A 26,631-nucleotide genomic window follows, 5' to 3' on the forward strand; every position below is an offset into this window, starting at 1 on the left:
TCCCAAATGAATGAGTGAATGAAAGAATGAATGATTATAGGGGTGAGATTCAGCCTGTAACTATAGCTTATAACTGTGACTAAGTAGACCTATTGGTTGGAGAATAACTTTTCACTGTTTGCATAGAGGAAGTTGCTTATTTGTTCAGTCATTGACAATTGTTTGTGGTATAGCCATATTTTTTAGTTTGTGCTGGGTACTTGGATCTCTGTCCTCTAGGGGCGCCTAGTTCACTGTGGGTAAATAAGGCAAGTGGGTGTCATCTAGCTCACCTCCACCTGCCTGATGGTTCTACCTCTCCAACCTCACACCTAAGAGATGGCAAAACGGATCCCAGAGTCCTTAAAAAGGAATACAGTTCACAGCAACTTGGGACAGAGCTGGGACTGGACTGATCTCACTGGGCAAGATAGTGATCCACCCCTTAACTAATCAAAGGAAGCCCCACAGAAATGATGTATTAATAGGTCCTGCAGCCCACTAGTGTCAGGTTGAGGATAAAACCCCAGGTCTCTGACCACAAGTTGGAAGGTGGTGTGGGTGCATTTAGGAGATGAGAAGAAACTTTTAGCCCAGAAGATGAGGTTCCAAAATACCTTCAGAGGGGAGGAGGCCTTAAGCATGGATGAAATACACAATGGCCAGCAGAATTTCATCACTAGGACACCAGGAAGGCCCTTCTGTCCCCTAAACCTCCCCCCACCCCAGCTTACTGGTTTCAGAAAGTTCACTGTTGGGAATTAATTTCTCTAAGTCACATGAAATAAGGAAATAACTTTTATTCTCAAGGATGTTTGCTGCAGCATCAGAGACGGTAATAAAAACCCTGGGTTGGAGAAAGCAAGGAGAGGGTTGTGAAGAAGATGTTCACTCCATGTAGTATTCTGCAGCCATTAAAAATTCTCATATGGGGAGATAAACTCATAGAGTATGTTAAGTGAGGGGTGCAGAATACAGAAACCTCTCACAGCACGTTCACAACCATGAAACAAAACAAAAATAAACACACACAAAAGAGTGAAATAAGGGTCTGGAACTATGGGGTTTCCCTCTCCCTTCTTTTTGTATTTTCCAAAAAGATCATAAAATATTTCAGTTCAGCCAGGTGCAGTGGCGCACGCCTGTAATCCCAGCACTTTTGGAGGCTGAGGCGGGTGGATCACGAGGTCAAGAGATTGAGACCATCCTGGCCAACATTGTGAAACCCCGTCTCTACTAAAAATACAAAAATTAGCTGGGCATGGTGGCGCACGACTGTAGTGGCAGCTACTCGGGAGGCTGAGGTTCTCTTGAACCTGGGAGGTGGAAGTTGCAGTGAACTGAGATCGTGCCACTGCACTCCAGCCTTGTGACGGAGTGAGACTCCATCTCAAGAAAAAAAAAATAGTTTAACAAATATTTATCTTGAGCACTTGCTAACTGTCACTTGCTTTCAGATAGAAGAAATGCTGAAGTTTAGTAAACCATGTCAGGATATTCACTGTTCATTCTTCTGACTTTTGGGAAGATGGCATTGTGAATTTCCCCAGTGGCAATAATAATTATTAGTACATCGCCAGCAACATTACAGAGCCACCCCACAGGCCTGGCACTGTGCTAAGCACTTTCCCTTGGAAGAAGTTGACCTTGCCTGGGGCTTTAGATTGAGGGATTTGGAGTCAGCCTATTTTCAGTTTAAATTCCTCCTCTGCCATTTCCCAACTGTGTAATTCTCTGTGCCTCCATTTTCTCATCTGTAAAATGGGTGTATAAATTGGGCCTGTCTCACAAGGTTGCAGTGAGGATTAAATGATAATATAGGCATAAAGTGCTTAGAGCAATGCCTGGCACACAATAACTTGATAAATGTTGACTGTTGTTATTTACATATCCTTACTCATCTAAGCCTTACCATGGCCTCATGGGAGAAGGTGCTGTTATTGAAGTGGCTGGTTCATGGCTACATAGTCACTGTGCAGAGGAGCTAAAGAGTGTCCCATGTCTTCATGGCCTACTGCCTTCCTGCCCAGGAGCCCCAGGTCTTGGCATAATAGGTCTAGCTGGCTGCAGGCTTAGCCCTCTCTGGCCTACCTAGTCTGCTCTGGCATCTTCCATATTTCAAATGTGCCCTGCCCATCAGGAAGAAGGGCAGTTACCACGGTCTAGGTGTGAGTCTCAGGGCTGTGTGACCCTAGGTGGCTGGCAGAGCCACCCTGGGCCTCACCCTGCACATCCATAAAGAGGGGTTGGGGCATCCTATGATTCACTGGCTTCACTCTATGGGGTCAGGAAGGAGCACTGACCTGGGAGTCAGGAGCCCAGTTCCAGCCCTGCTTCTGCTCCCTCTGCCCTCCCTTTTGGGCCCCAGCTTTCTTGTCTGTCAAATGGGAATGGGACAAGATGGTCCCTGAGCTGCTGTCCAGACCCGGTAATGGAATTCTGTATGAATTCCAAGGAGGAGAGTAGCCACAAATGCATCCGCTCCACGCTGATGGGGCTCTTTCTCCGGTAAGCTCCACTTACTCTGCCATTTCTCCAGTGTATTTTATCAGACCCACCTCCTCTGAGCCAAAGAAAAGAGGGTAGGAGAAGGATGAAACAAACTCACAGCTCTGTTCATTCAGGCTCATCACAGAGATGACTTGCCCAAGGGTATGTGGCAGGTCCTCTGAAATTTGAGGAAGGCTGTGTTCTCTTTTGTGTCACTTTGGTCCTCCGGGAAGCAGATGTGAAAATGGAGGTGTAAGTGTAAGAGATTTATTGAGAAAACACCGTGAGAAATGGAGGAGAGCCTTCAGAGCGGGATGCAGGTCTGATACTGTGAAAGGAGAGGTGGAATAAAGAAAGACTGGGGAAGAGATAAGCCTCAGGCTATGGTGCAGGTCTAAGGAAGTCCTAGCCAACCCAACAGGGAGCTCCTGTGCAAAGATTTCCTGTAGAGGAGTCCCATGCTCCACAGAAGGGCAGGCCCTAGTTTCCCACCATGCTCAGTCATCAGCCGGGCTGTCCTGGAAGAGGGGCTGTGCTGACAATATGGCAGATTGCGAAGGTGTTGCAGCTGGAGGCTCTCAGTGACTGTAGTCCAGAGAAGATCTAAGTGGCACCTCCCTAAGGCTGCCACATGTTTTTCTTTATTCATTTAATAGACACTTACAGAACTCTGGGCCATGTGCCAGTTACTGATCTATGCACTTTACAAATATTACCTTAGTTAATCCTTACCCTCGCCTTTTGAGACGGATGGTATTTTTAGCCCCATTTTATAGAGGAAGAAACTGAGCACAGAGAGGTTAAGTACGTTGCCCAAGGTTTCACAGCCAGTAGGTGATAAGCCACAAATCCAACCCAGGCAAGCTGCTTGGAGGCTGTGCTCTGACCACTCCACCACACTGCCTCCTCTCTAGCTGCAAATGCCTTGGTGGCAATTTCTGGGAACATTTCCATTTTCATTTTTCATTGGCTCAGGACCTCACAGCCTTAACAGGAAGGGGCTTACTGTGGTGGTTGGGGGCATAGCAGGGTCCCAGCTCTCCCTGAAGCTTCTACCTTGCTCCCTCAAAGACTTCCACCTCAAAGCCTTTGCATATACTGTTCCCACTGCCCAGAGCGCTCTTCCACCCCTCCTTGCCTAGGTAACCCCTCCTCCCATCGCTCCCTTGCCTGACCCCAGGATCTAGCCCAGGATAGGGGTGACATGTAGTGGAAAGGAGCTAGTTGACATTTATGGAGCACTTATTATGTGCTAGGAGCCAAGTCCAGCCCTTTACATAGATTGCCTCACTTAACCATCATAACAACCCGTGAGTGTGGCCCATGGCTATCCCCAATTTACAGATGAGGAAACCAAGGCTCATGGAGGCAAGGTGACTTGCCCAAGGAGACCCAGCTAGGAATCAGTGGTGTCAGTATTTAAACCAGGCCGCCCGGCTACAAAGTCCTGATCTTAAACCATGAGTCCTTCCCTCTAAGAGGGCAAAAGGTACCAATGCTGGGGTGGGTAGGTGAGGGCCCTCCAAAGAATGTCCCTCCCATTGCCCCTGCCAGGGCTGACAGCTCCTTGAGTGGGATTCCAGATCTGCTCCATTCATTGCCGCACCTCCATTGTCTACCTAGTGCCGGGTAAATAGTAAGTGCTCAGTAAATACATCAATTGAATGAATAAACTAATGAGTGAAAAACCTTCTTGTGACCCGCAGTCACCTTGGTCCCCTTTGACCATAGCCAGGTTGACGTGTCAGCCCTCAAGATTTCCCTCTGTTTTGGGTGATAATTAGATTTCTATCTTGACTGTTACAGACATTGATATTCTTCCATTAAAGTGTCTTTCTTTCAGGCCGGGTCCGGTGGCTGATGCCTGTAATCCCAACACTTTGCGGGGCCGAAGCGGGTGGATCACCTGAATTCAGGAGTTCGAGATCAGCCTGGCCAACATGGTGAAACCCTGTCTCTACTAAAAATACAAAAATTAGCTGGGCATGCTGGGGCATGCCTGTGATCCCAGCTACTTGGGAGGCTGAGGCATGAGAATCGCTTGAACCTGGGAGGTGGAGGTTGCAGTGAGCCAAGACTGCGCCACTGCACTCCAGCCTAGGTGATGGAGTGAGACTCTGTCTTAAAAAAAAAAAAAAAAGAAAGAAAGAAAAGAAAAAAGTCTTTCTTTCAAGGTTGGAGACATCCCTAAACATTCTGACTCCTGTCCCTGACAAGGTCCCATCTTAAGCAGGTCTCCGAAACCTCTGGAAGAAGGAATTGGCTATCAGGAGTCTGATCACCAGGCTCCCTGTGGGGTCAGGGGATTTGGAGTGGGCCTCTGGCATGGTTTAACGGTGGGCTGGCTAAAAGCCCCTAGACAAGAGCCCACCATTCAAGCAAGTGGGATAACTCAGCGTTTGGGCCTGGGTCACCCTGAGCCAAGTTTTATTTTTAATTTTTATTTTGTAGAGATAGGGTCTTGCTCTCATCCAGGCTGTAGTGCAGTGGTGTGATCATGGCTTATTGCAGCCTTGAACTCCTGGGGTCAAGTGATCCTCCTCCCTCAGCCTCCTGAGCAGCTGGGACTACAGGTGCATGCCACCACACCCTGGCTAATTTTTTTTTTTTTTTTTTTTTGAGACAGAGTCTCGCTCTGTCGCCCGGGCTGGAGTGCAGTGGCGCAATCTCCGCTCACTGCAAGCTCCGCCTCCCGGGTTCACGCCATTCTCCTGCCTCAGCCTCCGAGTAGCTGGGACTACAGGCGCCCGCCACCGCACCCGGCTAATTTTTTGTATTTTTTAGTAGAGACGGGGTTTCACCGTGGTCTCGATCTCCTGACCTCGTGATCCGCCCGCCTCGGCCTCCCAAAGTGCTGGGATTACAAGCGTGAGCCACCGCGCCCGGCCCACCCTGGCTAATTTTTAAACTTTTTGTAGAGATGGGATTTTGCTATATTTCCCAGACTGGTCTCAAACTCTTGGCCTCAAGTGATCCTCACACCTGGACCTCCTAAAGTGCTGGGATTATAGATGTGAGCCACTGTACCTGGCTGAGCCAAATTTTAATCCTGGCTCTGCCTCTTCAAGCTGGTTGGCCCTGGGCAAGTTACTTTGCCTCTTTGCAGCTCTATTTCACCTCTGTAAACAGAGGCCAGTGGGAGCACCTGCTAAGTAGGGCTATAGGGGGCTTCATGTATAGTCAGCCCTTGGTAAAAGGGAGCTGTACTTGAAGGGCCTTTGAGATGACAGCATTGTCTCCTCCCCACCCCCATTTGACAGTTGTGGAACCTGAGGCATGGGACAGGGAAATGCTTTCCCTGGAACATTCAGGCTCCCTGCCAAGTCAGGATGGGCTTCCTCACTCCAAGGTGGCCTCTCTTGCCTCCCTCTCTTCCCCACCAGCCGAGCTCAGAAACATGCCTGGCAGATGCTGAGGCGGCATTGGAGCTGCAGAGTTGGCATTTCCGGGCTCCCAGGACTCCTGGCACAGAGGAATCAACCCCTCTCAGCACCCCTGGCTCTGCCTCCTGCTCCCTGCCTCTGCTCATACACCAGCTGGGACTCATCAGCTTCTAGAGAAAGCCAGGAGGTGGCCCAGGTGCATGGAGGCAGGGGGCTGTCAATATTGACCTGTGCTTGACCCCAGACTTTGTGGGTGGACAGGTTGCTAAGGAGTCAGAATGTCCACATGCCCTAGTGCTCACCTTCCTAGCCTCCCATCTCACCTAGCTGCAGAGGGGGAGGGGGAGCACAGGAGTTGAAAGCATGGATGATCTGGGTTCACTTTGGCTACTTACCAACAAGTTACCCAGCCTGGGGAAGTTTCCCATCCTCTTTGTATCTCAGTTTCATCAACTGTTAGATGAGGATGTTGATACTAATGGCTTCTCTTGAAGGGCAGATGGGAGATGAGTGAGGTGTTTGCACACAGTCAGTGCTCAATAACATTGGCCATTGTTAATTCCGAGGTTATCCTCTTACAGTGACCTCTTGGGCCTTTCAGCCCCAAGGAGCCTCTCCTCTCTCTGACTCCTGTGGGTCTAACTGTCAAGATCCTGCAATGAAATTCTTCTGGAACCCTATCCAGACTGTGAACTCTTCAAGGGCGGGGACCCCATACAGGTGCCCCATTATAGGCCTGGTACACAATAGGTGCTCATGAAAAGGCCTGCTTGGCTGTGATACTACATGAACTTACAGAACCCTCACAACTACTTTTGGAGGCATATGACATGATTATCCCCTTTTATAGAAAGGGGATAACCAGATGTTAAGAAATTGCCCAAGCAGCTGGGCGCGATGGCTCACGCCTATAGTCGCAACACTTTGGGAGGCTGAGGTGGGTGGATCACTTGAGGCCAGGAATTCAAGGCCAGCCTGGCCAACATGGCGAAACCCCATCTCTGCTAAAAATACAAATAATAATAATAATAATAATAATAATAGCCAGTCATGGTGTCATGCACCTGTAATCCCAGCTACTGAGGCTGAGGCATGAGAATCATTTGAACCGGGAGGCAGAGGTAAGAGGGAGCCAAGATCGGGCCACTGCATTCCATCCTGGGTGACAGAGTAAGACTCTGTCTCAAAAAACAAACAAACAACAAAAAAACAACAACAACAACAAAAGAAAAAGAAAGAAAAAAATTGCCCAGGGGCTCACAGCTATAAATCTGCAGATATTTATTGTGACCTGCCATGTGCCAGACACTGTGCTAAGGGCTGGGGACACTGCAATGAACAAGACAGAGACCTGCTCTCATGTGGCTTACATCCTGCTGAGCCAACAGTAGGTAGCTATGCCAACGTCCTGTCGTAGAAAGCACCAGGCAGGGAAATGGGCAAAGATAGAGAGGGGTGGAGGCCGGGCGTGGTGGCTTACGCCTGTAATCCCAGCACTTTGGGAGGCTGAGGCGGGCGGATCACAAGGTCAGGAGATCGAAACCATCCTGGCTAACATGGTGAAACCCTGTCTTTACTAAAAATACAAAAAATTAGCCGGGCATGGTGGCGGGCGCCTGTAGTCCCAGCTACTCGGGAGGCTGAGGCAGGAGAATGGCGTGAACCCGGGAACCAGAGCTTGCAGTGAGCCGAGATTGTGCCACTGCACTCCAGCCTGGGGGACAGAGCGAGACTCCATCTCAAAAAAAAAAAAAAAAAAGAGATAGAGAAAGTTGGAGCAAGAGCCACTTTAGATAGGGTAGTCAAAGAAGACCTCTCTGAGGAGGTGACTTTTGTGTAGAGTCCAGAATGCAGCAAGTGCTGGGTGGAGCCTCAGGAAATCTGCTTTAGCATTGCTCTGGCAGATTCAGGGTGGAATCCAAGAGATCCCAGGACTGGTGATGCCTAGAGCCCAGTTGCCTAGATCAGCTTCAGTGTGGATAAATGACTCCCCTGCCCCAGCGAACTTACCTTCCTGGAGCAGTTAAAAGAACAGGGCACATGACTTAGATTCCCTGAGTTTCACTTTTCTCATCTGTAAAATGGGGATTGAAAAGTATAGCTTGCAATTCTGAGAGCTGAGTTGATCAACAGAGATGGTCCATGTAAAATGCTGGGCCCAGAGCTGGGCTGACCAGATTCACCTAGTCCTTGGTGGCTGGAGTGGGCAGGTGACCTTCCTTTTGGCCGTCCAGCACCCTCCAACATCCTTGCTTCTGAGACCTCACCTCCCACTCATGGTATCATTGCTGGCCTTCCCAGCCCCGTCTTCGCCAGGGGGCAGTCAAGTGACCTAGGTTAGCCTCGTGCCATTCTGGTGCGAGTGTGGTGGTTGCTACATTAAGTGTCCAGAGGTAGCAAGGACTAAAGTCCTGGTGTCAGCATCCAGCATTGGTGTCAGCAGCACGAGCTCTGTCTTGGGGACCTGTGGTGTCAGCAGTGAAGTCTCCCTCAGGCCAGGGCTTTGGTCTGATTTGAGGGCTTTTTTTCTTTTCTGGATATGAAGCCTGTAAGCCTTCTGACCCTCCTGGAGATCCTTCAAGCACGTCTGCAGCCATGGGTCCTGGACGATTTAGCAGCCCATGCCATTGTCTGGAAACTCCACTGGTACTATTTTTCTCATGTTCAGCTGGACGCTCTCTGTGCACAGACTCCACCCTTCTGGCCCAGATGGCCCCTTGGGGATATGCACATACCAAGTTCTTTCCACTGTCCTCACTTCGAGGGCAGAGGCCTGGGCTGTTAATTTTTGTGTCCCCAGATCCTAGCACAGAGCGGCTCAGAGGAAAGTCTCAATGCATGTCCATGGTGTCAACAAATCAGTGGCACAGGATGCAGTTTCCACACGTCTCCCCGTCCTGGTTGCTTCCCTGAACCATGTTCCAGTTTGTCAGTGTTCTCCTGAATATACAGGACCCAGACCTGAGCACAAAACTCCAGAAATAGGTGAATGGAGCTGAGCAGAATGAAACTGTCACCTCCCTTACTGTAGATACCGGACTTCTAATTACATGACCAGACATTTAATAAGCTTGTTTTGTTTCCCTGGGTGGCATATATCAAGGTACTAGCAAGTGTTTTGTTTTCATGGCCCTCTACCCACATATTGTTGCAAAACCTCACTTTACTGCCCTTCTCCCTTAATCTCATGCTTACAATGGTATTGCCCCCTCTCTCACTTCCCAGGAATGCCAAGTCGATTACAGCTCAAGAGCCCAATCTTGATTGGTCCATAGCCTGGAACATGGTGCTGAGATAGATGCTGTAACTGAGTTTGGGCTCAGTGAGAAAGACTGCTGCAATTGATTAGCAATGTCTGCCAAGCTGTGTAAAGTGAAGTAATGTCATTCCCTATCACAAGTCCTAACCTGGGGTCCATGGAAAGAATTTAGTTGGTCTGTCATTAACTGGGATAGGGAAAGTATTACATCTTTAATTTCATTAACCTCTATCTGAAACTTATCATTCCTTCAATTATGAATGCAGGCAACAGACCACAGTGGTATTAGCAGGACCTGTGACTTTGTCACCAATAGAAATCACAGATTTTTTAAAATTACATTACAGATGTTCCGCATATCTTGAAATATCATTTACATGCACTGTGACTTGGAAATGATAAGTTATTTGCTAAGCACTCATTTACTTACTCACATTTGTTTAGCACCTAGTCAATAGCCTGGTGACATGCCAGGACCTGGGCTGGGTGCTAGGCAAAAGGGAGATGCGTAAGGCTCAGTCTTTCCCTCAAAAGAGAAAAGCAGACAGTGACAATGGAAAGACTTGATGCTTTGATGGGGGAAGTACCTGAGGCCCCCAACCCAGCCCAGAGGGATCAGGGAAGGCTTCCCAGAGGAAGTGGCCTCTCCAATGAGTAGGAACTAACCAGACCCCTGAGTGCTGAGAAAAAGTGTTCAGGGAGCAGAAACAGCATGAGTAACGAAGCTGGGAAAGGAAGAGGACACAGGGCTTACAAAGTATTCCCTGGCAGGGATGGGGAGGGGAGAAGAGAAGCGGGGAGATGGCTGGGCAGGTTAGGCAGGCCCCTGGAAGTCATGCCTGGCAGTACCCTGGTTGTGGGGAGGAAGGGGTGCTGGCGCTTGCTGCCCCATCTGTCTCAGTGGCATTGAGCTGTGACTTCAGTGGCCTGGGGAAGTTCAAGGTCACGTCTGGGGTGGAAGAGGTGGAGACCATCTCGCCAGGGCTGGCAAAGGCCAACTGGGAAGCTAGGGCCGATACCTGCCCCTCATAGCAGCCACCACAAGGGTCCTTCTGCTCAGAAGGCCCGAGCAGGCCCTGTTCCTTTATTTATGGGCTGTGTGAGCAATTTGCTCCTTGCTGGCCGGCTGGCTGGGTGTGCGATGCGGGGATTACTCACGCCCCAGTTGTGGTCCGGCCTCTGCAGGCTGCGGGGTAGTGAGTGAGGTAATTAAGTGTAAAAGATGGAACAGGCAGGGGAGGGCTGAGGGCGGTGAGCAGTCACTGGTTCTTTTCAGGAGCAGGGGAGTGAGATAATGTAGGATAATAGCCTAGCCAGGCCCTGCCCAGGCAGCCCGGCCTGTGCTGAGAGGTGCCCCCCAAACGGCCAAGACAATTCAGCCTTTTCAGGGAAAATGGGGGGGCTTGGGCAGGGCCCGGCTCCCAGGGACAGCTGTATGGAAATGACAGCTCCTCTCCTTCGTCCTGTCCTGTGTTGGCTTAGGGTAGGAGCAAGTGTAAGTGTCTTCAGCTGGGGATGAGGCCAGGGCAAGGGGCAGTAGATGGGACCAGGAAGGCCGGTGGGTGAAAGGAGGGATCCACGCGGGGCTGGGAGACTGAGGTGTGTGTGTGGTACAGGCGCAGTGGTTCGTGGCGGCAGACTCCAGGGCCTGACTCACCTGGTGGAAACTGTGGCGTGGCTTTGGCTAGCTGTGTGACATCAGCCTAGTTGTGGTCCTTCTCTGAGCCTCAGGACTCTCATCTGTCAAATGGGGCTGTCAAACAATTCCTACTTCCCAGGGGTGTTTGGAGAATAGTTCGTAGCGCCTGATGCACAGGGGCTACAAAATGCTTGACATGGTGAAGTCCAGAATCAGAGTGCATTAGTCATTCACTCATTTAGTGGATAAATGTTTATTGAGTGCCTACCACGTTCTAATGGTTCCTGGGAAAGCAGCAGTGACTAGAACAGAGTCCCTTTCCTCTTGGAGATGGCATTCCGAGAGGGGAGACAGACCATTAATCATGAAACACATAAGCATAAAAGGTCATACCAGCAATCCCACTTCTGAAAACTTACTCTATAGACATGTTTGCACACATGTGGAATGAATGCATTCATGGTTATTTATTGCAATTTTGTTTGGCATAGCGAAATCTTAGTAATGATCTAAATGCCTGTTACACGTGGGCTGACTAAAGTATGGAATATCCAAACAATGAAATATTATATAGCCATTAAAAAGGGTGAGACCATTTCTATTTCTGTTTATTTGCATTTTTTAGAGATGGGATCTCACTATGTTGACCAGGCTGGTCTTAAACTCGTCACTGGTGAGACCATTTCTTATGTACTGATATAGAAAGCTCCCTAAGATGTCTTGACATTAAGAAAAGGAATGTGAAGGATAGTTTCTGTAAAAGAGGAGACAATTTAAAAAATGTATTTATATTAGCTTGTGTATATATAAAACTAATAATAGTTGTTACCCAAGGAGAGGAGTAGTGTTGGAATGAGAGACAGGGAAGGGAGAGTTTCACTGTATACTTTTCTATAACTTTTATTTTTTATGAAGTGAATGTATTACTAGTTCAAAAAAGAGAAAATAAATATCCAGCTTCCTCTTTCCTCCTTTCCTTCCTCAGCATTTGTTGGAGGTGGCTGGTGGGATTTGGGACTAAGCAAGAAAGGCAGCTGAGTGAGGCGGTGGCTCAGTGTGCCTGGGGATTGAACAAACAGGTTCATATATCAAGGATAATGAGAGCCAGGTTGCTCGGCATCAGAGAAGGGAATTACAAGTATGAAAACAGGAAAGGCTAGAAAGACCCCTGTGGTGTTAGATTGGAGTTAGAGGAATCAGTGTAAACTCATAGCTTTTGATATATATAGTTACATAAGCATGCATGCAAGTGTGTGTGTGTGTGTGTGTGTGTGATGCATATGTGCATTTCCCAGTTCTGTCCACAAAGACAGCAATAATGAATACACCATGTAGCCATGAATACACCTAACACCTAGATCTTGGGTTTTAAATACCATTCTCCACTGAAAGGAACTGGGGCTTGGGAAAATGGTAGATTTGAGGGCTGGAGCAGGAAAAGTGCCCAGTGCCTGGTACCATGGTACGTGAAACATCTAGCTGTGCCATAAGATAGGCAAGTGCTCAAGTAATGCTGAGGACATGTCAAAAGAGCCAAGGTGCCAACTTAAAGGGACTCCCAGTGGCCAAATCTGGGACAACTTGAGTATCAAAATAATGACAGTAACAGATTATAACCCATGAAATAAAAATAGTCCTGATATACAGACACATACATGTATTACATACACACATACATACATAAACACATGTGCAGAAAGAGAAAGCTCTTTCTTACATTAGAATGCCCAATAATAGATGTAGAAGGAAGGATGCAACTAGTATGGTAATAATTGATTCAAACAAGAAGCATTACTAGATGCTAAAACTAAAGCCATTGTGTGAAAATTTGTTGAGGAGTAGGATATTTACATAGTCTTAAAGAGTCTTTCCACAAGACACGATAACTGCAAAAGGAAGGAGAGTGACTTTATAGTGAAGAAACATGGCAGAGACTATCTTAGTTGAGTGATCAAAGGCTGCATCACTGTTACTGGACAAACTGACATGAGGCTCCTGATGGCATGCACAGGGAAGAGTGAAAAATCACTTCTCTGATGTTCCTGCCAAAGATGCAAAACTGAAATCTAATCACGAGGAGCCGTCACATAAACCCAATTTGAGGAACCTTCTACAAAATAACTGGCCTGTAACCTGGGTAAGTATCAAGGTAATGAAAGGCAAAGAAAAACTGAGGGACCGTCACAGATTAGAGGAGACTAAAGAGATAAGACAATGAAATACAATGAGTAATTCTGGATGGATCTTTTTGTTTATTATAAAGGACATTATTATTGAGACAATGGACAATATTTCACTGGGCTCTGAAGATTGGATAGTAGTAATATATCAATGTCAATTTCCTGATTTTGATGATTTTATTGTGGTTATGTAGGAGAATATGCTTGCTTTTAGGAAATGTACACTAAAGTATTCCAGGATAACAGGGAATCAAATTGACAATTTACTCTCAAACAGATTCAGGGAAAATCTCTCTATATATAAATCTCTAAGAGAGAATGATAAAGCAAATATGTTTAAATGTCAACATTTGGGGATTCTGGGTAAACAATATATGGGAATTCTTTGTACAATGTTTGCAACTCTTCTGTAGGTTTAACATTATTTTACAACAAAGGTATTTACATGAAACAGAAACCATATGATGTCAAGTAATGATAAGTGATATATAGAAAAATCAAGTGGGCAGAGGAACAGAAAATGAGGGGATGGTGCTATTCTAGATGGTATGGTCCAGGCAGGCCTCTCTAGGGGAGGACCTTTGAGCAGAGACCTAGTGGGAGGGAGGGAGTAGCTCCGTGGATACTTGGGGAGAGTCTCCCAGGCTGAGGGACCCGTCTGAGAAAAGGCCCAGAGTGGGACCAGCTTGGCCTGTGTATTAGTGTCTATTGCTATGTAACAAATCATCACCAACTTAGTGGCTTCAAACAACAGCCATTTAGCTTACAGTTCTGTAAGTCATCGTCTGGCACAGAGCAACTGAGTTATTTGCTCAGGATATTACAAGGTAGAAACCAAGGTGTAGGCTGGGCTTAGTTCTTATGTGAAGGCTCTGGGGAAAAAATCCACTTCCAATTTCATTCTTTTCTTTTCTTTTTTTTTTTTTTGTGCAGTTGCAGAGAGGAAAGGAGGAAATTTTCGATAGAAAAATCTTGGAGATCCTGTTGCTGTCGCCCATCGGGCTGTTGGAAGCTGGGGTTAGTCCAGAAGTCTTCAGGTAATGCCAGGGTGTTGCCCTGGCCAGGAACTCTCAGTTGCCTCTGAACTTCTTCCAGCCCCACACGATGGCTAAGCTCTCCATGAAAGGAGACCAGTTGGAAACAAAGCCAACATTCCCAGCACCCTGAAGGCACTGAAGGATTGGCTAAGTTCTCCACGGCAAGCCTGTTCCCCGAGAAAATGGAGGACAGAGTCCTTAAAATGGAAGAGTTGGGGTCTGTGCCTATACTCACGCTTTCAATGAATCTACCTCGGATCCCAGGCAGGCCCCCACAATGAGGCGGTGTTGTTCAACTGAGGTAATACCCAAGGTTCGTTGTCTCATGGCCACAGAAAGCTAGGACTCAGACACACTGGAGTGAGGTTAAGAGCAGATATTTAATAGGCAAAAAAAAGAGAAAAGCTCTCTCTGTTGCAGAGAGAGGGGTCCTAGAAAAAATGGGTCGCCCCAAGTTTATTCTTGTTGTTGGCAATGTTCAGTGTCTTGTGGTTGTGGGACTGACCATAACAGATGATTTTCTTGTTGGCTAGAAGCCACCTACATTCCTTGATGTGTGGCCCCTCCATCTTCAAGTGAGCAATGGTGTTTTGAATCCTCCTCATGCCTCATGTCTTTGACTTCCTCTTCTGTGACCAACCAGGGAAAACTCACTGCTTTAAAAGGGCTCTCAGGATTAAATCAGGTACTGTGTTAGTTCACTTTTGCATTGCTTTAAAGAAATACCTGAGGCCGGGTGATTTATAAAGAAAAGTGGTTTAATTGGCTCATGGCTCTGCAGGCTGTACCAGCATAGCTCTAGCATCTGCTTCTGGTGACGCCTCGGGAAGCTTCCAATCATGGTAGAAGGTGAAGGGAGAGCAAGTGGTGTCACATGGTGAGAGCCAGAGCAAGAGAGAGAAGGGGAAGGTGCCAGACTCTTTTATTTTTTATTTTTGTTTTTTGAAACAGAGTCTTGCTCTATTGCCCAGGCTGGAGTGCAGTGGCACAATCTCAGCTCACTGCAACCTCCACCTCTCGGGTTCAAGTGACTCCCGTGCCTCAGCCTCCTGAGTAGCTGAGACTACAGGTGCACGCCACCATGCCCAGCTAATTTTTTTGCATTTTTGGTAGAGATGGAATTTTGCTATGTTGCCTAGGCTGGTCTCGAACTCCTGAACTCAGGCAATCTGCCCACCTCGGCCTCCCAAAGTGCTGAGAATTCAGGCATGAGACATGGCGCCTGGCCCCAGACTCTTTTGAACAAGCAGATCTCCTATGAACTAACTGGGTGAGAACTCACTTATTACCAAGGGGCTGGTGCTAAACCATTCATGAGGAATCCGCCCTGGTGATTCAATACCTCCCACCAGGCCCACCTCCGACACTGGGAATCACATTTCAACATGAGATTTCAGAAGACACACATCCAAACCATATCAAGCATACTCAGAGATTTTCTGTGTCTTAAGGTCATTTATGCCAAATAACATAAGCTGATCACAAGAGTGAACACCACCATATTCACAGCTCAGGGTATTTTACAGGACATGTACACAGGATGGGGAGGACTGGGCTGATGTCCTGGAGGCCATCTTAGAATCTGCCTATCATAGTTGCGGGGGTTGAGAAACAAGAAAGCCAGTGTGGCTGGAGCGCAGTGAACAAGGGGGTGCGGGTGGGAGAGAGAGCAGAGTATCCCAGTTGGACAGCCACATATATACCACCTAGCCTGATGGGAGGCTGAGGGCCCAAAAGTCACCTTGTGCAATTTTGGCTCCTGAGGAAGGGGAGGGTCCTGCGAGTTCCTTCATGGATTCACTTGCGCTGAAAAGCACCCCTGGGGTAGGACCCAGTAGATGATGTAAGTCAATGGAATGCGTGTTGAAGAGGGAACAAGTGGGCCGCTGGGCATAGGTGATAAGTTCTGCTCTGTGCATTTGGCCCAGCAGGCACAATGCCAAGTAGCCATGGGCTCGTCAAGGGTCCATGGAAAAGTCTGAAATCTAAAAAAGCTGGCTGGAAAAATATTTTAAAACTTTCCAGGCTGGGCGCGGTGGCTCACGCTTGTAATCCCAGCACTTTGGGAGGCTGAGGCTGGTGGATCACGAGGTCAGGAGATCGAGACCACGGTGAAACCCCGTCTCTACTAAAAATACAAAAAATTAGCCGGGCGTGGTGGCGGGCGCCTGTAGTCCCAGCTACTCGGAGAGGCTGAGGCAGGAGAATGGCGTGAACCCGGGAGGCGGAGCTTGCAGTGAGCCGAGATCGCGCCACTGCACTCCAGCCTGGGTGACAGAGCGAGACTCCGTCTCAAAAAAAAAACAAAAAAACAAAAACAAAAAGAAAACTTTCCAAACTTGAAAGACATAATGAAGTGCCTACCAAGTAGCATTGTGTCAGTGGGTCATGAGCAACGCCCAAGTCTCCTAATAGTTACATATGCGTTCTGTTTGATGTCACTCCATTTTGTTTCCATTTTAACATTGTTGTATTTATTTTTTCATAATATCATGTGCAATGTACAAATAAAAAGGAACAAAAGGAGATGCCCTGAAAAGCAAGTCTCTCTCCCACCTCTGACCCCCAGCCACACACCCTCTCCCCGCTGAGGCGTTTCCTGTACTCAAAGGTATTTTGTGCACATGCTAATGAACGTGTATATATACACTTGACTCCTCCCCTTTTCACAATGGTGGCTGTTCTGCCTGCTTTTTTTCTTTTCTCTTGGCAGTACATCTTGGAGATGTTTCCTATTGGCTCGTGTGGAGCTGCCCATTCTTTTGTACAGCAGCAGAGCAGTCTGTTACTTGGATGAACTGTCATTTATTAACTAGACATGCCCACAACCCTGCCACCTCTTTTCCTAACACACTGGGCAGTCTTGGCCTCTCCCAGGCTCCCTGGGAGGGTCACTACTTTCACAAAGATGATGCCCACTTCTGCCCATGGAATCTGGCTTACCCAGTGGCTACCTGACAGGGTTGAGTGACATCACCCAGAAGTGCAAAGAAGGCAGTAAAGACGAAAGAAGAATTTATTAGGTGCCCGAGGAAGGGCTCAGTCCTGCCAGTCTAAACATTGTTGTACATACCTCCTGATATGTTTTTCTAGAATGTCTCCAGGAAGGGATTGCTGGGAATAAGTGCAAAATAATGCCCAATTGTTCTCCAGAGTGGTTGTACAACTGACTTCCTTATCACCAGTGTCAAGGAGTCCTTGTTCCACATAATTGATCACATTTGGATTTGTCTGGCTTTTTAAGTTTTGCCAATTGAGTAGACAGGAAATGAGCTTTTAATTTGGATTTCTCTAATTATTCAGAGGTTGAGCATCTTTTCAAATGTTTGTTGGCTGTTCATGTTCTCGCTTCTCTATGTCTGTCCAAATCTTTAGTCCATTTTTCTTTTTGATTGTTTGTCCTTGTCTTATTGATTTGTAGGGGTTCTTTATATATTTGGGCGCTAATCTTTGTCAGTTAAATTGTTACGGACATCTTCTAGCTTGTGACTTGTCTTTCCACTTTTAAAAAATGGTGAACTTTGATGAACGGTATCAGTTGTAATGTAACTAATTTATTAATATTTGCCTTCATGGTTTGTCCTTTCTGTTTCTTGCTTCAGAAATCCTTTCCAACCCAAAGCCATCCCTATGTTTCTATGATGCACATATATATATTATTTATTTATTTATTTATTTATTTATTTATTTATTTATTTTTTGAGATGGAGTCTCGCGTTGTCGCCCAGGCTGGAGTGCAGTGGCGGATCTCGGGTCCCTGCAAGCTCTGCCTCCCAGGTTCACGCCATTCTCCTGCCTCAGCCTCCCGAGTAGCTGGGACTACAGGCACCCGCTACCATGCCCGGCTATTTTTTTTGTATTTTTTAGTAGAGAGAGGGTTTCACCGTGTTAGCCAGGATGGTCTTGATCTCCTGTTCTTGTGATCTGCCCGCCTCGGCCTCCCAAAGTGCTGGGATTACAGGTGTGAACCACCGCACCCGGCACATGTATATATATATTTTAAAAAGATTATATGTGCATCCTGTTTTGTAGCTACTTTTCCACTTACCTAACATGAATGAACATTTTTCCACGTCTAAATAGTCTACAACATCTTTGGTAAATGGTTGCATAGTTTTCCATTTTATGGAATACACACTCTTTATTTACTGAATCCCCTATAATGAATATTTAAGTTGCTTTCAGCTTTCATATGATCAGTAATGCTGCCAAGAATATCCTGAAGCTGTTGGGGTCCACATTCATGATCATTTCTCTTAGATAAAGTCATAGAAATGAAATTGCTCATAGAATTTAAGGCTTCTTGTACATTTTACCAAATTTGCCAGAGGACCCACTTTTGATTCCTTTCCAAGAAGCAGTATGCCACTGTGTTCAATTGCCCTTCCCAAGAGTCTGGAATCAGCAAAGTAGGGGTCCTGGAGATGATGTTTTGAACTGGAGCTGTTAGCAGGCATGTTCTGTTGTGTGCAGAAATAGTTACTGTAGCAGATAAAGATTTTCCCTGTCCTCTTCCTTCCTACCCTCTCCTGACTCCTGACAGGTAAGATGCCATTATTAGCACTGTTAAGAGAAAAGAGCCAAGAAATTAGGCCTGCTTTGGTGATGATTCTTGGCTAATTAATTGCATTTCCAATGGCCATAAGCTCCTGCCTCAACCAGCACCTCTATATGTTGAAGGCAGGAAAAGGGGTCCCCTACGCTGCTGCCTCCTGGGCTGGGCACATAACATTCTCATAAAATGTTTGTCCAGTCAATGAAGGATTTGGGTTTTTTTTAAGAGACAGGGTCTCATTCTGTTGTCCAGGCTGGAGTGCAGTGTCACGATCATGGCTCATGCAGTCTTGACCTCCTGAGCTCAAATGATCCTCCCACCTCAGACTCCCGAGCAGCTCAGACCACAGGCACATGCCAGCATGCCTGGCTGATTTTTGTATTTTTTGTAGAGATGGGGTTTCGCCATGTGGACAAGGCTGGTCTTGAACTCCTGGGCTCAAGCAATCCACCTGCCTTGGCTTCCCAAAAAGATTACAGGCATGAGCTACCGCGCTCCCAGTCAGGAATCTTTTAAAACTCTCCCGGGTTGTCTTGGATGAGAAAAAAAAAAGTCTCCCAGAGAACTTGAAAGCCTTAGATCAGGATTCCCTTCCTTCAGAGGGGTGAGAGGTGGGTACCAAGCATTTAATTCTTAAGCATTTATTTTAGCAAATATCAACATGTATAGTAATTGATACTAATTTTCATGTATGGCAGCACAAAGTTTCCCATTAGCATGAACTGGCTTTTTGTTTTTTTAAATGAGGCTATTTAAAGAAAAATAGCCTGCAGATGGGGGTGGGGAGGAGGTGGCGTGATTCTGCCCAAACTTCGAGAAACACTGCTTCCGTGGAAACCGCTCCTTGAGGAAGGCCTTAAGCCAGGGCTGGGTTGGATCAGGAGAAAGCAGGGCCTTGGGATTCCAGGCCGAGGGCACTGGGAGGCTCTGGAGGGTGCAGTGAGGCTGCCACGGTCAAAGGCCGGGCGGCTGGGAGGGGCTTTCAGCGCTCTTCCTGGTATTGAAATCATATTTAGGGATTATAAAGTGTGATCCTTCTCACTGTGTCATTTGACACTCACAGCAACTTTGTGGAGTTTCGGGCAATAAGGAGATTGCCTTGTCAGTTTACAGAAGGAAACTGAGGCAGAGAGAGACGCAGCAATTTGCCCAGGGTCTCAGGTGAGTAAATGGCCTCCGTGGTGGGTGTGGGCAGCATGGCCGGAAGAAGCAGAATTTGGTCTGGAATTTGTGGAGGTGTGTCAGGAGTTGCACCTCTGGGACTAGGGCACTCACAGCCCTCTCCTAATAACATTAACAACCACCATTAGCATTTATGGAGTACTCGCTGCGGGCTGGCTCTGTGCTGAGCAACTCTGGCTGTCTCACTGCACACTTTACACTAACGCAATGGCGGGGGAGGTGTCATTATCCCCCAGAAAGTGTCAAGGGCAGGAGTTATTGATTTATGGTGTCTGCTCTTGTAGAAATTTGAATTCCAGTAAGGGAGAGGGGAGCCAGAAAATAACCACGGGAAGACATCAATGAATGAGATAATTTCACATAACAATAAATGCCAGGGTGAAAAAACCCACAGGGCAATGTGATATGGCCTCTGGAGGTAGAGAAGGAACTGCTCCAGATGAGGCCATCGGTGAAGGCTTCTCTGAGGAGGTGACATTAGAGCCAGAGCCAGTAATGTCTGGACTTGAACCTGGGCTTGTGGCATGGGAGAGTCCTGCGTCTGACTCCAAACTTCCCCTCCTCTGTCTCCTGTGGATCACAGAATGCTTTTGCCAGAGACTCAATCCCTTGTTAAGAATCATGGAGTTGGCCGGGCACGGTGGTTCATGCCTGTAATCCCAGCACTTTGGGAGCCTGCGGCGGGTGGATCACTTGAGGTCAGGAATTCAAAACCAGCCTGGCCAACATGGTGAAACCCTGTCTATACTAAAAATACAAAAAATTAGCAGGGCATGGTGGTGCGAGCCTGTAATCCCGGCTACTCAGGAGGCTGAGGCAGGAGAATTGCTTGAACCTGGGAGGTGGAGGTTGCAGTGAACCGAGCGACAGAGCAAGACTCTGTCTCAAAAAAAAAAAAAAAAAAATCATGGAGTCGTGGCTTAGGGAACGGAATGTCCAGGAACTAGGGATGAAAGGATGGTAAGATATCCAAGCTGGAGAGACCTCACCTGTGGTGCTGCCTTGTCCAACTCCAGGAGCTTCATGCACTTGCCTACATTGGAGTTATGCCATGTTAGGGGTCTCTCTAGATGATTCCCCTGGCCAAAGGGAAACCAAGTCCCAGAGATGAGATGGGTCCTGCCAAAGGCTGTAGCTTACAGCTGTGCAAGTTGTGCTGGACTCCAGGGAGCCCAGCTGGAGGCTAAGGGGATGCCTTGCATCCCACCAGGAGGCTGCACCAGGAAGAAAGGGTACCTGTTTCTAATTCACACAAAGGAATGCTATGGGGTAGGGGTGGCCCTGAGCCTCGTGGAGGATGGGGGCAGAGGTGAGATCCCCACATCGTTGTGCCATCCTTTTTCCCACCTCTCCTGCTTCCTGCTTTGTTCCTGCCAGCCCCTGGAGGGCAGGCGGGTGAGCATCTTCACCACTGAGGGATGCCCCCTCCTTAATTGTGGCAAGGGGGGGGCCTTTGCAGCCGAGTGCAGGCCTTATGGGACAGTGAAGAGGAAAAGAAGCAAGCTGGCCAGGATTCCCTGGGGTTTTTGTGGAACTGACAGGCTGAAGAGTGGTTGGTTCCGGGGGCGGGGGTGGCCCAGAAGTGCCTTATCTCCTCTGGGCCAGTGTCAGCTCCTGTCCCCAGCCTGCAGCACAGGCTGGAGCTGCCAGCCGAGACTGGGGACTGAAGCAAATTTGCATTTATATTGGAGACTTCTGTTTCCAGGGCCTGGGGGGAGGAGGGGTGGCCACCACCATCAGCTGAGCAGAGATGCAGGAGAGGAGGGGCCTGCAGCCGTGTCCTGCCAGGGGCACAGGAAGTGGCCGATGGGCCGGGTCTGCCTGGCTGAGGGAACAGTGGCACAGAAGGTTCTCTGGGCACGCGGCCGGCCCCGACAGCCTGCCTGTCCACCCTCCCAGGCGCTCGCCAACATCAGCTGGGAGTTGGCTCTGCCCCCAGGCCTGGGAGAAAGGTCAGAGGCTGGTGCCAGCAAGGGACTAAGCAAGGCCAAAGCACCCCTGTGACAGGGTGCAACTGCGTGTCACCCGGTCTCAGCCCCACAAAATTGTAAATTGTTTTAGCCAAGAAAACGGAGGCTCAGAGGGGCTTAGCCATTAGCTCAAGGTGATCCAGCTTATCATCCATGCCCCATGAGCCTCCCAGGAACACCCAGGATACTCACACACCCTGGGGGATGCCATCTATACTTAGGGGGCAAAGAGGAGTTGACACCCCTTTTCCAGCTAAGTTCTGGAGGGTCAAGGGAAGTTATTGCAGGCTTGTGACACTGTTAGGGCTGGTTTTGTTACAGCTTAGGAATAATATTTCTTTCTCTCTTTTCTTTTCTTTCTTTTTTTTTTAAAGACAGAGTCTCAGCTGCCCAGGCTGGAGTGCAGTGCAATCAGGCAGGGCTCACTGCAGCCTCAACCTCCTGGGCTTAAGAGATCCTCCCACCTCAGCCTCCTGAGTAGCTGGGGCCACAGGAGCATGCCACCATGCCTGGCTACTTTTTTTATTTTTTATTATTAGTAGAGACTGGGTCTCCCTCTATTGCCCAGGCTGGTCTTGAACTTCTGGCCTCAAGGGATCCTCTCACCTTGGCCTCCCAAAGTGCTGGTGTGAATCATGGCTCCTGGCCTCATGCTTCATTTTATGGTGAAATCCATAAAATGGATTTTTTTAGGACCAGGTTCAGGCCAGGTTTCCCCTTGTCTTTGGAGAATGTAGCTTCTCCCATCTGTGAGGTTCCATGTGGAGAAGGAATGGAAGGAAGGAGAGAAGACAAGAAGGGAAGGAGGGGGGACAGGAGGAGGGAGAAATAGGGAGTGAAGTATAGAATAAATAAATAGAAGAGGGGGGCTGAGCATGGTGGCTCATGCCTGTAATCCCAGCACTTTGAGAGGCCAAGGTGGGAGGTTCACCTGAGGTCGGGACCAGCCTGACCAACATGGAGAAACCCCGTCTCTACTAAAAGTACAAAATTAGCCGGGTGTGGTGGTGCATGCCTGTAATCCCAGTTACTCGGGAGGCTGAGGCAGGAGAATCGCTTGAACTCGGGAGGTGGAGGTTGCTCTCTAGCCTGGGCAACAAGAATGGTACTCTGTCTCAATCAATCAATCAATCAATCAATGAGTAGAAGAGGGGATAGAAGGAGTGGAAGGAGGGAAGGAAGGGAGAGGGAGTAGATGAGAAGAGAAGATAGAGTCATCCTGCACCTCGCCACCCAGGTGTGCTTGTTGCTGCTGGAAGTGCCCCCTCTGTGCCCTTTCCCTGGCTGTTGTATGGAATGGTGGTCCTCTCTCCATCTTCCTCATCCTACAGCTGAGACCTCTTGACCTCCAGTAGCAGGCAAGCCCTGCTCCAGGTGGGGGACCAGTGACAAGCTGGTTGGGGCTCCAGGAAGCAGAAGTTGGGGCCCTGTTGTGATCCCTGGGCTTTATTTCCATCCTCAGTGCTCAGCTGCCTCTGGAGGGGGCTCTGCCTTGCTCTTTGGGTTCCCTCCACACACTCCCTCCCCCACTCTTCCAGACGGAGGTCTTGGCCCCATTCCCCCAGCCTGTGGCTGTAGGCTTGCAGCTGACAAACCTCCTGGTCCTGGCTCTCCGTCCAGCAGAACAAGCCCTCCCTGTCTGTCACCAAACAGTCAGGACGGCCTGTTCCACCTGGCAGGCTGGATTATTGCCGAGCTTAGTCTTGGGAAGTGAGGACCAGGGCTGACAACTGACTGCCTGAGTTCAAATCTTTGCTGTGCCTCTTCCTGGCTGTGTGGCCTTGGGCAAGACCCATTACCTCTCTGAGCTTCTGGCTTCTCATCCGTCAATGGGCATAATGTTAGGATCTGCCTCTTGGATTACTATATGAATGATACAAGATCGTTCATGGAAAGTGCTTGGCTTGGTGCCTGGCACCAAGACATTTCAGCTTATATTATCCTAGCTGTATCCTTCAGTGTCTGTCTGGCCTAGGTGGGACGTCAGTTTCCAGGGACCTGTCCCCATGCTTCCTCCATTAACCCCTTTAGGACTAGTGTCACCTGATACGACTATTTCAACACACATAGGATTGAACCCTGGTACTATTATACCATTACTACTTCTCCTATTTGTCGTATAAGTGCTTATGGGATCAGGCACTGTTCAAGCCATTTTAAAATATGACTCCAAATTCCTTTAAATTCCTCTAATCAAGAAGTGGGGCCTATGTCCCCTCTCTTGATTGCTCCCAGGAATAAAATATGGTTAGAAATGACCATGCCGGCTGGGTGCAGTGGCTCACGCATGTAATCCCAGCACTTTGGGAGGCTGAGGTGGGCGGACCACCTGAGGTCGGGAGTTTGAGACCAGCCTGGCCAACCAACATGGTGAAACCCCATCTCTACTAAAAATACAAAAAAATTAGCTGGGCGTGGTAGCTGTAATCCCAGCTACTCGGGAGGCTGAGGCGGGAGAATCACTTGAACCCAGGAGGCAGAGGTTGCAGTCAGCCTAGATCGTGCCACTGCACTCTAGACTGGGCAACAGAGTAAGACTCCTTCTCAAAAAAAAAATAAGTAAATAATAAAAAAATGACCAAGATACTTCTGCTTGAGTCTTCAGGGGCACTCATTCTTGGAACTCTTGGAACCCAGCCTCCATGCTGGGAGGAAGCCCAGGACCCACGGAGAGGCCAGGTGTGGATGTTCTGGCCTGCAGTCTCCACTGTGCCACTCCTAACTGCCACACATGTGAGGGGAAGACACTTCTAGATGATTCTAGTCCCCTGCCTTCAACTCTTTTCAGCTGAGGCCCCAGATACTGTAGAACAGAAGGAAGCCACCCCCATGTGCTCTGTCTGAATCTGTGAGCATAAGAAAATGGTTAACAGTACTACATGTTGGGGTTGTTATGCTGCAGTAAATCACCAGAATCCCTGTACTTACTCATTTAAGCTTCACAACTTAGGAAGTACCTGTTATTATCATCTCCATTTCATAGATGAGGAAATTAAGACTCAAAATGCTTTAGCAAGTTGCCTGAGTTCACAGACCTTCTAAGAGGAGGAGCTGGGATTTGTGACCATGGGTTTGAGCATTGAAGAATCAAGCAGGGCCCATGTCCTACAGGGCCTAGTGGGCCACATAGGTGACTGGATGTCATCTCGAGGGCCTTGGAGGGCTGTGGGAAGACACTGATGTGTGGAATTCATGAGGTCGGGAGAGGGCACTAAGAAGCTTGATTGGATGCAACGTGGAGGGTGGGTGAGAAGGGGCTGGAAGTGGCCCACGAGGATGGACAGTGCCACCCTGCCATTGTCCACCATCCTCTCCCTGTCCTGCTCCTCAAAGTTACGAGGGCAGCAGCAGGAGGCCTGGTCTCAGGCCCTAATGAGCTCTGTACCTATCAGAGCTTGGCTTAGCCAGAGATCCCAGCCAGTTCCTTTGGGCTGACCTAGGCTGTGCCCTTGGATGGACAGAGCTGGGCAGTCAGGGCTGGGAGCCTGACCACATAAACAGGAAGTTGAAGGCCCAGGAGCATCCTCTGTTCTCTACACATCAAGGTGGGCCACATAGCTCCAAGATCATCTGTGCCAACTGGATTTACTGGGTCTGGAGTTGGCTGAGAGTGGCAGGGAGCCCACAAGAAGAGTGACCTAAAGAGGACAGACACTGATTTCTCTTTCTTATTACCAATCTGGAAGCAGGCAGTCCCAGGCTGGTATAATGGCTCTTTGATCCTCAGGGACCCAAACTCCTTCTATCTTGTTGTTCCACCCTTGACACTTCATAGTCCAAGGTGGCTGCTCATTCTCCGGCCATCGTGTCCACATTCCAGCTGGAGGGAAAGAGGAAGAGGCAAAGAATGCTCTGGTCTCTTTAAAGACCCCTTACCCCCACCGCTCAGAAGTTGTACTTGGTACTCCGTTTACTTCTTCATGGCGGGAATGCAGACACATCGCCACCCCTAACTGCAAGAGAGGCTGGGAAGCGTGGTCTCTGTTCTGCCTTCCATGCACCCAGCTACATCGGGGCTGGGGAGGGGGGTTCTCATACTGCGGGTCATGGCAAATCACTTGGAATGCCAGTCACACCTGGCACCTGGAAGCCAGAGTGAATGTTTTGAAACTTGAATCATTTTACTTCCTTGCTTAAAATGATCCTGTAGCACTCACTGCTCCCATGATAAAGGCTAAATCCTCATCTGACCCCCAGGGCTGCCTGATCTCACTGTGGCTCACCTCTCCAGCCTCATGCTCTGGTTCCCCCAGCCCCATCCTCCCCAACTCACCCCAACATTGAAATCAAACCATGCCCACTCCATCCTCACCTTGGGTCTCCCTTTGTCCTCTGATTATTTGGGTTCTCTTCATGCCACAGCTCCACCCAATATATGTTCTGCTTCCTTAGCTGTAAAAAGAGCTCCCCATAGTACCCACTGGGCACATAGTAGGGTCACTTGCTTGGGTACACCGTGGCAGGTGTGTGAGAAGGGGATGGAAGTGGTCCACAAATAATGATTTGGGAGAACACAAATAATCAGACATAAAGAGCCACAGAGGTAGTTACTGACTCTAAGGACTGTGGTTATAAAGCCCCTGCAATGTGCCAGGTTGGTACTATGGGGAGCTCCTTTTATAGATAAGGAAACAGTGCATGCTGGGTGGAGCTGTGGCATGAGGCCCTGCTGCACTGCCTTGCTGATGAGAAAAAACACTTATGGGCAGAGCACTTTACACTGAGCAACTCTGTGCCTGCCTTCATCTCAGGCAGTCCTCTAGCCATTGTGCCCTTTTTTTTTTTTTTTTTTTTTTTTTCTGAGATGAAGTTTTGCTCTTATCGCCCAGGCTGGAGTGCAATGGTGCAATCTTGGCTCACCACAACCTCCGGCTCCCGGGTTCAAGTGATTCTCCTGCCTCAGCCTCCCAAGTAGCTGGGATTACAGGCACGCACCATGACACCTGGCTAATTTTGG

General features: G+C 48.4%; 2 long non-coding RNA genes across 2 annotated transcripts; both read left to right on the plus strand.

The window, feature by feature from the left end:
- The first annotated feature begins 13,896 nt into the window (after window positions 1-13,896).
- On the plus strand, window positions 13,897-19,015 carry LOC129474586 (uncharacterized). Its single transcript, XR_008654578.2, has 4 exons — window positions 13,897-13,967; window positions 14,501-14,652; window positions 16,483-16,578; window positions 18,914-19,015. It is a non-coding gene; the product is annotated as an uncharacterized lncRNA (long non-coding RNA).
- A 49-nt stretch (window positions 19,016-19,064) lies between these two features.
- LOC129474380 (uncharacterized) lies at window positions 19,065-24,580 on the plus strand. Its single transcript, XR_008654533.2, has 3 exons — window positions 19,065-19,133; window positions 19,586-19,683; window positions 24,280-24,580. It is a non-coding gene; the product is annotated as an uncharacterized lncRNA (long non-coding RNA).
- The last annotated feature ends 2,051 nt before the right edge of the window (window positions 24,581-26,631 follow it).

Source organism: Symphalangus syndactylus, chromosome 24 (assembly GCF_028878055.3).
Source record: "Symphalangus syndactylus isolate Jambi chromosome 24, NHGRI_mSymSyn1-v2.1_pri, whole genome shotgun sequence".
Lineage (NCBI taxonomy): Eukaryota > Metazoa > Chordata > Mammalia > Primates > Hylobatidae > Symphalangus > Symphalangus syndactylus.